Source organism: Schistocerca gregaria, chromosome 3 (assembly GCF_023897955.1).
Source record: "Schistocerca gregaria isolate iqSchGreg1 chromosome 3, iqSchGreg1.2, whole genome shotgun sequence".
NCBI classification, from domain to species: domain Eukaryota; kingdom Metazoa; phylum Arthropoda; class Insecta; order Orthoptera; family Acrididae; genus Schistocerca; species Schistocerca gregaria.
Window position 1 is genome coordinate 529949689 of NC_064922.1, and position 17779 is coordinate 529967467.

The 17779-nt window shown below is 38.8% G+C and overlaps 1 protein-coding gene across 1 annotated transcript in view; it reads right to left on the reverse strand.

Annotated features, from left to right (window-relative positions):
* Window positions 1-14576, reverse strand: part of LOC126355934 (ATPase family AAA domain-containing protein 5) — a 112464-nt gene extending 97888 nt beyond the window's left edge. The window contains exon 1 of the mRNA XM_050006506.1: window positions 14286-14576. The gene's annotated coding sequence lies outside the window, so the exon portion shown is untranslated. The remainder of the gene's footprint in view (window positions 1-14285) is intronic.
* Window positions 14577-17779: the final 3203 nt, after the last annotated feature.

Consider the following 17779-nt stretch of genomic DNA (forward strand, 5'->3'; position numbering starts at 1 on the left):
AGACCGTAAAGAACACACTACTGTTGTTAATGACAGACCATATGGGGACACTCTGACAGAAAAGCTTGAATGAGTTGGGTATGTACAAAAAAGAATGGGAGCTTGGTCGAGAAATTTAAATAAAGACTTCACTGAAAAAAACTGCCAGACAGAAAACAAATAGGTGGTCCATGTCGTCTTACAAAAAGTGAAATTGATTCTTTGACCCAATATTATGGACTAGCAATAAGAAGAAATGTAGGAGATTTGGAAAACATGAGACGAGCTGTTTGGGCAACAGAGTGTCAACAGATGAACCCCCACAGCATGGTTTGTGTCCAAAAGGAGAAGATTCGCGGTGCAAGTCCTGACTGAGCAATGCTACAGGCATACAATATACCAATAATCATTCCTTACCACTTGCTGTAATGGAGGCAATTAGGCCTATATGCAGGGATATGGCAAATAAAATCTACTTTAGGAATGTATGCATGGTCTCTCTCAGAATGCAAATGAAAGCTTCAACAGTTGTATATGGGGGAGAATACCCAAAACTGTATTTGTTGGGCTGACAGTACTGAAGATTGGTGTAATGGATGCAATAATAACATTTAATGATGGTGCAATTTTATGAAGAAATTGAACATACAGATGGGAAAGAATATGGCTTCAGCTCTAACTGTTATTGATAAGCAAATGGCAACCAAAGCACCGACAGCTGCAGAAGCTACTACCAAGGAGTCAAGGATAAAGAAAAGATAAAAAGAAAAGAGTACGGAGGATAAGGAAACAGGACGACAACTGGAGTATGCAGCTGAAATGTTCTAAACAAGCATAGTGGTAAGTTAATAAATCTGTAAATCATCTTTTGTGATTTACCAAGAACTTGAATTTTCATCATTCAAGTGCACTTTTCTCCTAAACGACTGAAGTTAAACTCCCAAAAACTGGTGCAGATATTTAGAATAACCTCCTCTATCTCCCTTGCCTACTATTTCCTGAAAAAATTATAACATGATGGTGATGGTGGTGATATTTGAGCTACATTTTTAAATATTTTTGTTGCAGTAAAATAAATTACTTGTCTTTTTCACAGATCAGTATCACGGAAGGAAATTGGAGGCATAAAACACTTATGTGAATGTTGTCTGTGCTCTGACCCTTTTTCCAAGCTGTGCAGTCAGTGGTTCCAAAGAAAATGATACTGCAGTGAAATAGTGTTCCATTTTTTATGCTATTATAAATATTGCTGTCAGTAGCAAAATATAATAAATATCTCAATGATTTTTTTGGGAAATACTTTGACTAATGACCCAAATAGTGTTTTAAGAATTTTGAGCTATCTCATTTATAGATCAGTTGCACTACGAGGGTGAGGATAATGATAAAAATGCGGCCTGTTCAGGGACGTGTGTGTGTGTGTGTGTGTGTGTGTGTGTGTGTGTGTGTGTGTGTGTGTCTTGTCAAGTTTTACTTTACTTGTCAAGCAATAACTCTGATAGTTACCAAGTTTTCTTTCTTTTTAGTGAGTGGTATAGTTTAATCCAGCAGTATTTTTTTCTCCAAAAACAGATGGACTTATACATTGAAAAATCACCAATAAATGTGAGAAAATGAAGATTCCATCAAAAGAACCTGTTGCCACTGGTCCTCACATATCAGACTGTACTAAGTCCTAACATTTTTAGAACGTCGTTTCCTAATCTTGAATCAAAGACATGACTGTTTACCCATGACGCACAACTCACATGGAACTTTTACCATAATGTCCTTTGGTGTCACTGGAAACCCCCAGTGGCCCAGATGTCACTGCGGCTTCCAATAAGCAACATCCGACCAGTCCGTCCTCCCTCCAGAGTGGGTGGCAGACAGTGGTGGGTTCACATGTCACTGGGTTGAAGGCAAAAGAGGGAGCAGGGTATGCGGCTAGCTCCCTACACCTTAGCAACAGGTACGAAGTGCTTCACAGTGTTGTTGATAGCTCTGAGCCAGCACAGGATGCCTCTCCTGTTGGGCCAGCAGTCAGTTTACCTCACAGTCCAGACAAGTACTGAGGGTGCGTATGCTAGTAATTGGGAGCTTCAATGTTAGGCGGGTGATGGAGCCCCTCAGGGAGATAACAGGCAAGGCAAGAAAGAATTCCGGTGTGCATTCGGTATGTTTGCCGGGAGGTCTCATCCGCGATGTGGAGGAGGCCCTGCCGGCAGCTATCTAGTGCACTGGCTACAATCGGCTGCATGTAGTGGCACATGGGCGGCATGAATGATGCCTGCTGCTTGGGTTCTGAGGCCACCCTTAGCTCCTTTTGACAAATGGCTTATTTGCTGAAGGCAACTAGCAACACACGCAGGGTGCATGCTAAGCTGTCTATTTGTAGCATCGTACCCAGGATTGATCACGGTCCTCTGGTTTGGAGCAGAGTGTAAGGTCTAAATCAGAGGCTCAGACGGCTCTGCAACAGTATCGGATGCGAATTTCTCGACCTCCGTTATTGGGTGCAAAATTGTAAGGTTCCCCTTAATAGGTCAGGTGTGCACTACACGCAGGAAGCAGCTACTAGGGTAGCGGAGTACATGTGGCATGCACATGGGGCTTTTCTAGGGTAGAGAACCCCTCCTTAGGGAGCAAACAATTTGTCAGTTACATCAGTCACAGCGACCTCAGGGAATCCTGGTCCTCACAGATCAGAGATAGAAAAGATTAATATGATTTTAGTAAACTGCAGGAGCATCCAAGGAAAGGTCCCAGAATAAGCACTGCTTATTGAAGGTTATAACGCACAGATAGTATTGGGAACAGAAAGCTGGTTGAAGCCAGACATCAATGACAACTAAATCTTAAGTTCAGACTGGAATGTTTATCGTAAGGATAGATTAGTCTCTAATGGTGGCAGCATGTTTATTGCAGTACAAAATTCTATAAAATCTGGCAAGATTATCACGAATTCTGAATGTGAATTAACACTAGAACCGCAGCTGGGTCACTCGTGACATTACCAAGACTGAAAATGATGTTGAGCTTTCCAGCAATTTCCTCCTTCAGAGATAAGCATTACATAACTAACTAACTAACTAACTAACTAACTAAACTAACTCCATCCACTTGATAATTCTTTTGTTTGTCACTCTTTTGTATTATTGCCTGGAGCGTTACATTTCTGTGATCTTTTATAAAATAAGGTAATTAGTGATTATACTTCATTTCACATTTTATGGCAAAAACATAAAAGAGAAATATGAAGATTCATCTAGAACTGCGGAAGGGTCAGTTCTGACCCATCCGGCGCAGTCGCTATAACAATCGTATTTTTCATGTAGCTTCATGCCGATTGTTAGTGTGTGTTTGGTCAACAAACACAAAACTCTTTTTTACTTCACTTCCGGCTGACATTTCAGTTTTCAGCAGGGGACGAGAGGGAAAGAGGTTCAAACAAATCTGACCTTGTATGCAGATGTAGCGCACCCAGCATTTTGTACCACAAAAATGGGTTTAGTAGTTCATTCTGTCTGTGTAGATAGTGCTTGTAACTTACGAATATATTATGGCCAAATTTCTACACACAGAAGAGGACATTATAAATGCTCTCAATGAGATTTTAGATGATGAATCTGAGGGTGAACTGCTGGAGTCTTTATCTGAGGAAGAATTTCCATCGCCAATAGTTCCAGATTCTTCATCAGAAGACGATGTTACTCCTGAGAAGGTTCTACTGAATGCTGATGAGAAGGGTATGCTTGTTTATGTGTTTGTTTTATAATAATTTTTGTTTACGTATATGTTAGGTAGATACTAATTTCAATTGCAACACTTATGTTAATACTTTGTTTTGTGTTTAATTTTTACAAGTTATATATCACATTTATGAAGGTGTTTTTTTTGTTCTAATATTACACAATATAAATTATAATATAATATTAAATTGTGTTCTAATACATATAACTACTATTACAGGAACAGCTGCGACAAAGACTAAGCCAACTCGAGGAAGCGGACGTCCTGAAAGTCGACGTGGACAACAAAATGCACAGGGTTCTGGAAAGTTGGAGTAATAGGTGACTGTTCAGCTGTAAGATATGGATAACAGAATGTTTACAAAGATAGGACAAGACCTTCTCCGCATGCAAAACGAAACGTGAATGAGACCTGTTAGAGTGCATGGCATCTAATGAATACGGACAAAATTTTGAAACATATTGTAAAATGTACAGAAACAAGCACACCGTGTACTGAGCTCAGGTGAGTGGTCTATAAAAATTGAAGAACTGGAAGCTTTTATAGCTATATTGTATGTCCATGGTGCTATTGGAGCTAAGAGCTTAGAACTAGAAACATTGTGGTCAGTGAAGTGGGGAAATAATTTTGTGAAATCAATGGCTCGTGACAGATTCAGAGAGATAATGTGTTATCTCAGATTTGACATTAGATTCCCAGTATCAGAACAACTAAGAGAAGACAAGTTTGCTTTGGAATCAGAAATCTGGAATGAGTTCATTGCGAATGCACAGTCTAGCTACATACCTGGTCCATTTATAATAATCGACGAACAACTTTTTCCTTCAAAGTGCCGTTGCAGATTCATGCCGTTTATGACCTCAAAACCGGACAAATATGGGTAAAAGTATTGGATGGCGGTAGATAAGGACTCAAAATATATTGTGAATGCTATCCCTTATCTAGGAAAGGATGGCACTATGCGGAGTGATGAGTGTCTTGGTGACTTCATTGTAAAAAAATTGATGCAACCTTACCTCAACAAAGGAATAAATGTCACATGTGACAATTTTTTACCTCCTTAGCGCTCTGAGACACTGAAAGCTAATTCTACAAGTCTTGTGGGCACAATAAATCGATCTCACAGGGAAATACCAGTCTGTATCAAGAAGGCAAGAGAACAGTTATAGAGCACAGTACTGTTGAAAAAAGATGATAGCACACTGACTGTTTATCAAGGTAAGAGCACAAGAATGTCCTCATTCTGAGCATTATGCATCCTTATGTGACGACTGAGGATGGTATAGAAAAGAAGCCAAATACAGTTACGTTTTATAACTGCTCTAAATATGGAGTGGACTTAGTCAACCAAATGGCTCGCAAATACTCTGTCAAAGCACCATCAAGACGTTGGACTGAAAAGCAGGGATTTCATCCTGCAGCTCGAGGAGGAGCTTGCTGAGAAGTACGCAGCGACTAGAAAGACTAGTGTCCCTGTCAGACCTGAAGATATTCCTGACAGACAAAAATAGCAAACACATTGCCTTGTAAATACTAAATGTGAAGGAAACAACTCATTTGTAAAGAGTCACATTTTCAAGAAAACTGTGTGCAACAAATGTGATAGGTTATGATTTGAGACTGATCACAATAAGGGACAAACAATGATGCACTTTTCCCTACGACACTCCTTTTCCCACTGCATGACACAAGCAACATATGACAGCACAAATCATGTTTGGCCTCCATTGCAATCATGAGCTCTTCTGAAGATGATGTTATTGTGTCTTATTATTTAAAGATCAGAAACTGAAAAGGAAAAGAAAGTACTTGGTGCACCCATACAGAGGTTGTTGTTGTTGTTGTTGTCTTCAGTCCTGAGACTGGTTTGATGCAGCTCTCCATGCTACTCTATCCTGTGCAAGCTTCTTCATCTCCCAGTACCTACTGCAACCTACATCCTTCTGAATCTGCTTAGTGTATTCATCTCTTGGTCTCCCTCTATGATTTTTACCCTCCACGCTGCCCTCCAATACCAAATTTGTGATCCCTTGATGCCTCAAAATATGTCCTACCAACCGGTCCCTTCTTTTTGTCAAGTTGTGCCACAAACTTCTCTTCTCCCCAATTCTATTCAATACCACCTCATTCGTTGTGTGATCTACCCATCTATTCATCAGCATTCTTCTGTAGCACCACATTTCAAAAGCTTCCATTCTCTTCCTGTCCAAACTATTTATCGTCCATGTTTCACTTCCATACATGGCTACACTCCATACAAATACATTCACAAATGACTTCCTGACACTTAAGTCAATACTCGATGTTAACAAATTTCTCTTCTTCAGAAACGCTTTCCTTGCCATTGCCAGTCTACATTTTATATCCCCTCTACTTTGACCATCATCAGTTATTTTGCTCCCCAAATAGCAAAACTCATTTACTACTTTAAGTGTCTCATTTCCTAATCTAATTCCCTCAGCATCACCCGATTTAATTAGACTACATTCCATTATCCTCGTTTTGCTTTTGTTCATATTCATCTTATATCCTCCTTTCAAGACACTGTCCATTCCGTTCAACTGCTCTTCCAAGTCCTTTGCTGTTTCTGACATAATTACAATGTCATCGGCGAACCTCAAAGTTTTTATTTCTTTTCCATGGGTTTTAATACCTACTCCGAACTTTTCTTTTGTTTCCTTTACTGCTTGCTCAATATACAGATTGAATAACATTGGGGACAGAGATATAAATATCAAATACAGTTCGGCTGTGGTTTCTCATGAGCTCTCCCAACAAGAACTCAAATTCTACCAAATGAGTCCACACAGATTCCACTTTTTGGAGCATCTTGTATCAGCTACTCCAACAAGACAGGACACAAACCTTTGATGTGCAATTTGTACTGCTGACAAACAACCCATTACAATTAGATAAGTTAGAGAAGAGGTTGAATGACGTTAAATACGCCATGATGAATAGACGACATAGTCTGATACTTTATTCAGTGAAAGGCATATACAAATAATGGTTCCAAGTTATGAAGCTACAGCTATCCAAAATTTTATGGTAGACTATGATTCAGCTTTGTATGTATTAGAGACATTGCTGGATTTGAATTCAGATCAGTCACCATCGATGATGTAGCAGTGGATGGTGAATTCTGTGGAGGGGTAGACATTGCGATTGAAATGGAAGAAATTCATGATAATGAAGACAATCCTGATATCCCCTAAGTTTAGTCCAGCTGCTCATTCAAAAGCAACAGGAATTTTGCTTTTATATCTCTTCTGCCATTGAACTTTATCATAATTTTTATACATTCATGGCATTCAATAATTAAAAATTAACTGTGGCCTCATCTGATCATTGAAGCAACAGTAGACAGATTTCATTTGATGCTGCATGTTTAACTGTACTGAAACTGGGCCTTGCTCAATTTTTATACCACGAATTCATGTTTTCAGAGTCTTAATTGGAGATTCTGCACTGGCGGCTGTGGTCAAGCGGTTCTAGACGTTTCAGTCCAGTACCACGCACCTGCTAGGGTCACAGGTTTGAATCCTGTCTCGGGCATGGATGTGTGTGACGTCCTTAGGTTAGTTAGGTCTACGTAGTTCTAAGTCTAGTGGACTCATGACCTCAGATGTTAAGTCCCGTAGTGCTCAGAGTCATTTGAACCATTTTGGAGGTCCTGCCATTTCAGTCTTGAAAGAAGTAATTTGAGAATATGATTAACATTTTCATTAATATTTTACAATCACAGACCAAACTTATGTGTTTGATACTTTTACTAGAAACTGCAACAATGAAAATAAATGGTTAAAAACAATGGTACAAATTCCACAGCAAGTTCTTACCTATTTCTTTCATTTCCTTTGTTATCTTTCTCTACACCAAATCAGTTACATTTGCCCTTGGAAAACAGTTTCCTTGTGAAATGCATTACATAAAGGTCCCCCCCAAGAAGCTGGATGAAAAAGATTGGCAAACAGTCCACCCGTGTAAATGGTATGTTGACTACAGCAGCACAGAAAGAAAGCACAGGACAAAACATATTTAAAGTTTGAAAGTACGCGTAAGTGAATGCTTCGGCTTATATTGACTGCATTCGAAAAACAGAAACATGATGCAGCTCTGCATAGTGCATGGCAATAGCGTTGAGTGTGACTCATTGCAAATGAACATAAAAACGTATCAATTTACTCAGGCTCTCCTTCCATTCTTAAAAACAATTTTGAATCAGTGACTACATTCTTCACTGCAAACTTTTCAAAATATGCAAGGTGGTTTACTTATTTTTGAAGTGTCCTACCTATAGGCAATAGTGAAAACAAAAGCAGTTCAGTACAAGCTGTGATGTGGGAAAAGACTGAACAGTTTCCTTATGTTAAAATGAAAACACTGGATAGTGGAGAACACAAGTGATAGTTCTTAATTTTTAGGCAAAACTTTACTGAGAAACTAAGTACAGAGAGACTAATGTAGCTTTGCTTCATATATACATTAAACAATTCTTTTCAAGGCACATCTGATGACTCAAAGTTTGGTTCTCCCATCCTCTTCCTGTGTCTCGCACCACACAACTGCGTAGCGTAGTCAGCACTCCACACTGTGCTGGGCAGTAAGATAGAGATACATATCGGTGTTGTATTACTGTTAGTTGCTTCAATGACTTTTCTGTGGGCTCCAACAGTGTGAGATGTTCTGTGTCATGTTGTGAGTCACATCACTTATTGTACAATACCATACCAGATCACTGGGAACCACACATAAGAGTAAATAAAAAAGGTGGCATGGATGGAAAACAAGCTGAAACAAACAACTAACTTATTAACTGCTTTCTCCATGGATCAAAAATGAGATCTACATCCACATATACACACTCTGCAAGCCACCATACGGAGCATGGCAGAGGGTACCCTGTACCACTACTATTCATTTCCTTTCCTGTTCCACTTGGAAACAGAGCGAGGGAAAAACTACTGTCTATATGCCACCATACAAGCCCTAATTTCTCTTCTCTTAGTGGTCCTTGCACAAAATGTACATTGGCAGCAGAACTGTTCAGTTGTCAAAATACCGTTTCTCTAAATTGTCTCATTAGTGTTCCTTAAAAAGATCGTTCCTTTCCCTCCAGGGAAAGCTCCCGAAGTCTCTCTGTAATACTTGCATGTTGTTGGAACTTACTGGTATCAAATATAGGCTCACCTCTGAATTGCTTCAATGTCTTCCTTTAAACTGACCTACTGAGGATTCCAAACACTTAAGCAGTACACAATAATGAGTTGCTTTAGTGCCCTATATGCAGTCTCCTTTAGAAATGAACCACACCTTCCTAAAATTCTATCAATAAACCGAAAGTAACCATTTGTCTTCCCTACTATAATCCTTACATGATCATTCCATTTCATACTGCTTTGCAATGTTACAGTTAGGCATTTAATCAATATGACTGCATCCAGGACCACACTACTAATGATATACTCAAACAACGTTAGTTTTTTTTTCCCACTCACCTGCATTCATTTATTTTTTCTACATTTTGAGCTATCTGCCATTCAACACACGAACTAGAAATTGTGTCCAAGTCATCTTGTATCCTCCCGAACACCACAGCATCATCAGCAAACAGCCAGAGATTGCAGCCAACTCTGTCTGCCAGATCATTTATGTACACAGAAAAAAACAGCAGCCCTATCACACTCACCCTTGTCTGATGAAAATGTACTGTCGAGGACAATGCACCCTTTTCTATTATTTACGAAGGCTTCAAAGCCACATCTATAGGAGCCTACTGTGTATGCTCGTACCTTCATTAACAGTCTGCTGTGGGGCACTACGTCAAATTCTTTACAAAATCTAGGAACAGGGAGCATGCGTGTTGCCCTTCATCCATGGTTTGTAGGATATCATGCAAAAAAAATGCAAGCTGAGTTTCGCATGAGCAATACTTTCCAAAACTGAGCTGATTCGTGGACAGAAGCTTTTCTGTCTCAAAGAAATTATTACATTTGAACTGAGAATTCTGCGGCAAATTGCCATTACAGATATTGGTCTGTAAACAGGAGTCACCTGCACTTTTGGACTTTGTGCTTGGTGAGACATTTACAATAAATGAAAGCTGAGTAAGGGACCTGATGACTTGTTTTCAACTCTTGCTTCTTAACTTCAGAAATGTGTATTATTATGTTCTACATACAGAACTGTGTGATGGTCTATGACGGAATGTTTATATGATTCTCTGGCATGAACAATTTCTTACATGCAGGAATTTAGGACTTTGGCTTTCTTCCAGAATGAGATTTTCACTCTGCAGCAGAATGTGTGCTGTTATGAAACTACCTGGCAGATTAAAACTGCGTGCCGGACCGAACTCGAACTTGGGACCTTTGTCTTTCACAGGTTAGTGCTCTACCAACTGAGCTACACAAGCATGACTCACGCCCCATCCTCACAGCTTTACTTCTGCCAGTACCTCGTCTCCTACCTTCCAAACTTTACAGAAGCTCTCCTGTGAACCTCAGCTGGTAGAGCACTTGCACATGAAAGGCAAAGGTCCCGGTCCGGCACACAGTTTTAAGCTGCCAGGAAGTTCCATATCAGTGAACGCTCCACTGCAGAGTGAAAATCTCAATTCTGGAAACACCCCCCAGGCTGTGGCTAAGCCACGTCTCCACAACATCCTGTCTTTCTGTAAAGTTTGGAAGGTAGGAGACGAGGTGCTTTGGCTTTCTGTTTGCTATCTTCTACTGTCACACCAGAATAGTCAACGAGAGAATGGATATGTCTTAGATCTGCTTAGCAATTTTACATAGTACCAGAATTTTCTCAGGTTCTCAGCAAGATCTTCTGATAGGGTACCATGGTGATAGCAGCTGTATGTCTGGGGCATCAATCTTTCTACAACTGCACCATTTGCTATTAACTTTTACCTGTTGTCATTAGCATGTCCTCTTTTCAACTGAGTGCATTTTTCAAATTTCACTGTTAAATCATAGTGGGTCATTTAGGTCCCTAATCCACTTACTCAGCACATACTTCTCCAGACCATGATTTACAATCCACTTAAACTTTGCCCCTAATGTCTCTAAATTCGACATACTGGAAATAAATTATGTCAATTCACTGTCAAAGTGGGGTGGTAACAACTGCTTATCTGCTGTTGCTAGCAGAAATACTCTCCTAGCATTCTTGATTTATTAACTTTGAGAACCATAGTCGCTACGACGACATCATGGTCACTAATCCCTGTCTCTTTACTGACACTGTCAATGAGGTCTGGCCCATTTGTTGCTGAAAGGTCTAAGATATTTCTACTGGTTGTGCGCTGTAAAACTATCCAGTCAACACAGTTTTCAGAAAATGTATTCAAAAGTACTTCAGAAGACTGTCTATGCTCCCTGCAATTAATTCATAGACATCCCAGTCTATACTTGCTAGGTTAAAGTCACCTCCAAACTAATATTGCATGATCTATGTATTTTCAGACTATGACCATAGATTTCCTTCGAATGAATCTAAAATTGTTACAGTGAATTTGAATGTCTGGTAAAAAAATCAACAATTAACTTAATTTCACCAAGACTGTTACACGTGAGCAGATAACGTCACTATCTCTCTCTTCCCAAGCATTAATCCCGACTAGTGATGTCTGCTGTTTTGCTACATCTCCTCCATTTCTCCCTACTGTTGACATCTTCTGGTCTTAAGCCAACAAAGTGCATGTCTCCCCTGATGATGTCAGTCCATCTCTTTGCCGGTCTTGCTCATGGTCTTGTTCCTCCTGTGGAGCGCTGTTTTTGCGACTGAGTTGTCTTGCTTTCTCATGAAGTGCCCATACAATTGGAGACGGGTTTCCCTCACTTTGTCGGTGATTGGCGCGACACAAAATCTTTTCTGGAGCCCCATGGACCATGAAAGCATCTTCATCTCCACATGGTGTGTAACATTTGCTCCTGTTGTTTTGTCATAAGAGCGACACTCAGCCCCCTATATTGGTGCTGGGCGTACCATGGTCTTATATACGAGGGTAATTCCAACAGCAAGGTCTCCTATTTTTTTATAAGTACATAGACCTGTTTACTTCTACAATGGTTTACATCAGTTTACAGCTTGAACATTTAGCTATTTTTCAACAAACCACCATTTCTGTTGATGCATTTTTGTAGACGCTGTGGCAAATTTTGTATGGCCATGTCATATCAGCTCACCGCCATGCTGTTCAGAAAGTTATGAACCTCTTCTTTCACCTTGTCGTCGGAGCTGAATCGCTGGGACCACAATTAACACTGACAGGTACCTTGAGACTCTGATAAAACTCAAACGGGCAATTCAGAACTGGAGAAGAGGAATGTCAAACAAGGGCGTACACATTCTCCATTACTACACTCGCCCACACATCGCTCAGCAAACCGTTGCTCTCATGCAACAGTTTCAGTGGAACATAATCACCCACCCACCCTATAGTCCTGATTTGGCCTCCCAGTGACTATCACCTGTTCCCTAGATTAAACAAACATTTGGCCAGAAAGTGTTTCAGCTCTGAAGACGAGGTGCAAGAAGAGGTTCATAACTTTCTGAACAGCAGAACGGCAAGCTGTTACGACATGGGCATACAGAAACTGTCACAGTGTCTACAAAAAATGCATCGACATAAACGGTGATAATGTCGAAAAATAGCTAAATGTTCAAGCTGTAAACTTATGTAAACCATTGTAGACATAAAGAGGTCTATGTACTTATAAAAAATAGGAGACCTTACTTTTGGGATTGCCCTCATAGTTTTGCCCTTAGATATTGAGGCAACTTTTTATCGCAGAGGACTCAAGTGATCTGTCTCCACTTGAGCCAAGCTGCATTCACCCTCAGTAAACAAGGTTTTTTGCCAACTGCAGTGGACACTCTCTGTCCCATAGCGTGGCATTACTAACTTTATGATAATTAAAGCTAGAGATCAAGTAAGGCACTAAACTTGTTAAGTCACAATGTTACAATGAGTGAAATGACAGAGTAACAAGGATGTAACAATTGGTCCTACTACAGTTTTAATAAGCCCTATCACCTGCTAAGACTTTTTCATCTGTGTTGTGACAGTGTTAGGAGAATTAAAGGGAGTAGGAAATGAAGATAAAAGCATGAAAATTGTGATGGTAACAAGCAATGAAACTACCAACAACATATTAATTTTAAAAATATAACAGTGTCTCCCATTGCATCTTTTGTACTGGTGTATATACAATATGTATGCATCAAAACAATTAAAGAATTACCTACTAACTAATACAGCTTTTTTTTAAATCTCCCTTCGGCTCTCACTTTTTACTGCAGAAAGTTGTTTTATATAATGAGAAAATAGGCATCAACCAAAGTTGCAGATCGAAATCTCACCACAAACTTTATTGTGCATTCAAATTTATTGATGTCTTCAACTCAAACCTAATTACCTCTTTTGAATCTAATCTAGACATCCTGACTGTTGGGGCAGACTGATTTGTAATGCAGCCCAATGTCTATAAAAGATTGGAAAGTGACAATTGGTTTGTGAGTTGGCAAAGCCAACAAATGTGAAAGCAGAAAATATGGTTGTGACATCAAGTTGACTAGTAACGAATTTTAATGTTTACATCTGCATCATGTTGAGAAACGTAAGGGGAATCCAATACATAACCTCTACGCACGCATTTATTTCTTAATGGGGCACGTCACTGACAATCAAACTAAATAGTAGTTAACTTAAAATTAGTCACACCATCTATTTTTCAAGGTGCAATTTGACCAGCTACTCAGTGAGTTATAGGAGTTTGTAAACAAAACAGAAAATTTCAAAAACATATTGAAAACCAGCCTACTCGATTAATTCCTATTATTCAACAGATGAATTCCGTAACAACCAATTTCTTTGGTGAAATATTGTGTGGTTTTACGCTATAAATAGGAGGCAGGATACTACGTAAGAGTACAAACGACTGTGGGTATTGTAAAACGAAAATACTGTCAACGAATTCAAGCTGTGAAGTGTACGTACGCATTCACTTACAACAGGTAAAACCCAAAATTATGAAGTATAAATGTTAAATGACATATGAATTCTGTATAACAATCACAAATACTTCACCACACTGTACTAAATAGCAATAACAAAACTGTGGTACTATTCAAGTGCAGTTAGTTGACAGTGTACTGGTGGGGGTCACACTATCTGACAAAACCATTTCTAAAATACGGTTCCTATTACATGATGAAATGGCATTTGAATTGGTATACAGTAAACTTTGCGGCTGAAATACATCTACCAAATGTGTGACGCCAAAAAGCATTTGCTACACGAGAAGGAAAAAAAGTTTTACGTCATTTATCTGCATAATATAATGACAATGCTCACATCTCGGTAAATGTCATATCGCTCTATCTTAATGTTACCACGGATGCCAGGTGAAAATCAACATAACATCACACATCGCTACATCAATTTATATCACTAAATAGTTCATTCAAACTTTTCCTGATCACTTACGTGAAACACACCATTATCTGCCACAAAAAACACAATAATGCAATTATCATTAGTAAAAAAATTGTAACAAACTACTCACGCTGAGAATACCACATTACTCCAAACTGAGGTGACTATATGCGCGTATCGTAATCAGTGCTTATGATGGCTATTTGGTTACGACTACAAACTAATTTCATCTAATAAATTACGTTCTTACAGAACAGCATTTATGAAAACTATATGTATTTGAAATAATACTCTTGTAACATTTATCGGCCGTTATTTCATGCTAACGGTTAATTAATCGCCCACAGCTACAAACAAACCGACATCATAACACAAATTTGCGCGGTATTTTGTCAAAGTTATTACCTGTAGCAACTATGAATGGAACATCATTGGATATAATCATATAGTAGGAATATCTATGGAGTGTCAAATTATTGTCGCCAACTTACATTGCTTCGGATTCAACTCACCACGCCACCCTCTAAAACAAGCAGTTGTGATATGACTTCATGGCAGTTACTAAAGCGGCTGTAGACTTCAGTACCACTGTGCATTAATTCACAATAAACAATGTGATTCATCTTCTGGATATTAGATTGTAGGTTGGAGTCAATTCTAGTGTCCGACTCCACTTGTCGGCTTTGAGCAATGACGTCATACCTAAGGCGGAGACGCTACATAGAGGCAATCTTTGAATGCAACTGATCATATTCAGAAACTGTACCGACAAGAATCAAAGGTAACGAAAATAAATAAGAACAGATAAAGAAAAGTGAACATAAAGCTATACCCCAATAATGGTTTGTAGATTCTGATGCGTCAGCTCACATGTCAAACCATCCCAGTTCACAAGTGGTCGTGGCCAACAACGAAAATTTACCCGTTAAAGGAAAAGGTTGCAAGCATATTAAAGCTGTGGCAGGCCGAGAGAAATATTAAGGGGACGGATGTACTTTATGTTCCTCAGCTGAGTACAAATTTACTTTCCATAAGCAAAATAGTGCAACAGGGTCACTCAGTCATTTTGACAATAGAGGCTGTCGTGTTCGACATACAGAGAAGAAACTGATACCAACAGCATCGTTAATTAACGGAATGTATAGGATCACCCAAGTGATTGCAATGCAGAAACAAAGTATGCATCCTTGTCTATTGATGTAAATCTAAGGCATAGAAGATTTCGCCACCTACACTCAGATGCGATGGAAGCATTACAGAACGGTTTGGCTAATTGCATCAAATATAAAGGAGCCTTCGACACTAGGTGCGCTACGTGCCTAGAAGGTAAGCAAACTAGATTTTCCTTTCCTCACTTCACTTCTAGAGCTAAAAGAATTTTGGAGTTAGTGCATTCAGATTTGTGTGGTCCACTGCAAACCACATCTGACTGACGATTTCTCTAGAAAGATTTTTTTGTATACTGTCAGCAATAAATACCAAGTACCTGACATTATACACAATTTTCAAATGTTCATAGAGAATCAGACAGGCGAAAGGTTTTGTATCTTGCGAACTGATAGAGGAAAACAATGTGTAAACGAAAGACTGACGAAATTTTTAAGGGAAGGAGGGGTAAAACGTAAAACCACTGTTCCCTACACTACAGAACACATCGGTATTGCAGAAAGGTACAACAGAACAATCGTGGAAAAGGCAAGATTTATGTTACTTGAAGAGCAATTACGTACGAAATTTTGGGGAGAAGAAGTCTCCACCGTAGTTTACCTCATTAACAGATCACAGACAAAAGCTTTGAACAACACAACGCCAGAGGAAGCTTTCTCAGGAAAGAATCATTAAATTCAGAGATGTGATATTTAAAGAAGAAATAATTCAAAAGAATAATAACACGCCAGGAACATGTGATCATTTACTGGAACTAAATCAGATATATATTCAGGTCACAGATAAGGAGGAGAACGTTACTATTCAAGATGATCAAGGAACAACAGATCAGATAACAGCATTTCAGAAGAAACAGGCTCAGTCGAAACAGAAGAAGAATCTGAACCGCCTCAACAACAAGTGCCCAGAAGATCTTCCAGAATACAGGTAACACCCATTTTTAAGAAAGGTGACAACAACAAACTAGAAAACAGCAGACCAGTCTCAATCCTTCCTGTCTTTTCCAAAATAGTTGTGAAAGTTATATACAACATGATTATAAACTTTCTAAACAAACACAACCTGATGTTCGAAAATCAAAATGGATTCCTGAAACGTAAATCAACTATCACTGCAGCTGCTCAACTAATTGAGGTGTTAGGGGGTATCGAAAGCAAGGAACATGTGGCAGGTGTATACCTAGACCTTGAAAAAGCCTTTGATTGTGTGAATGTTGACATCATAATTGACAAGCTATGGAACATGGGCATTAGAGGCATGTTTATGACCTAATAAAGTGTTATATGAGCAATAGACCACAGTTTGTTCTACTTAAAACGGAAAGTGGTGTCTACAAATCATAGATCACTTGCATAAAATATGCAGTGACCCAGGGTTCGGCGTTGGGCCCCCTTCTGTTCTTGATCTATGTAAATGATATTAAATACTGTACTATAAATTCCAAAATGCTCTGTATGCTGATGACACTTCCATTGTGTGTAAAAAGGAATCATTTAATGAACGAGAGGCCGAGTGTAATAATGTGATAAAAGAAATTGTTTAGTTTTTTAATGAAAGCCACTTAAATGTGAGCACGTGTAAAACATGTTTGATGGAGTTTAACAACAGTAGTTTGAATAATGAAATTAAATTATACATTGGCAACATATTGGTGAATAAAGAGTCTAGTGTAAAATTCCTTGGCGTAACAATCCAAAGCAACCTGAAATGGGACAAACATATTGACTCCCTAGCAACTAAGTTGTCAAAAAATATATTTGCAATCAGTACTATTAGCAAGTTCTGTAGACACACTGTAGTCCTAAAGACTGCATACCATGTTCTTTTCTTCTATCACTTGAACTATGGAAATGAAATTTGGGGGCAACAACCAAAGCTTATCTACATAAGAAATTGGGGGGTGGGGGCAACAACCAAAGCTAATCTAGATAAGCTACTCATTCTTCAAAAAAAGGGTGTGAGAATAATCTGTGGAGCAAAATATAGGGAATCTTCTCGCAACTTGTTTCCAAAAACAGAGGTGTTAACTGTTATAAACACATACATTCTAAAAGCCATATTGCTTGTGAAAAGACTGCACCCAAACACTTATTCAGATTTCCACCAGTACAATACTAGAAATAAAGAACGATTCTACATTGCCAGCCACAGAACAGCACTTTACGAAAACAGGCCTCAGTACACAGGTACAAAATTTGCTAATGCACTGCCTAGTCCAGTCATGGCTCTTCCTGCAATTAAACTGAAACATCAGCTTAAGAAACACCCTTTCTACACATTAGAAGAGTACCATACTTATATGAAGAACAACAAATTCTTTGTGAAATTATTTAAAAGAAATAATCAAACACCTTATTGTAATTTTGTTGTAAATTAATGACATATTCAGAAGAATGTGTCTTGTGTATTGTACAAATAACTTTAATCATTACTGTTTCTTTGTACTTGTGCAATGTA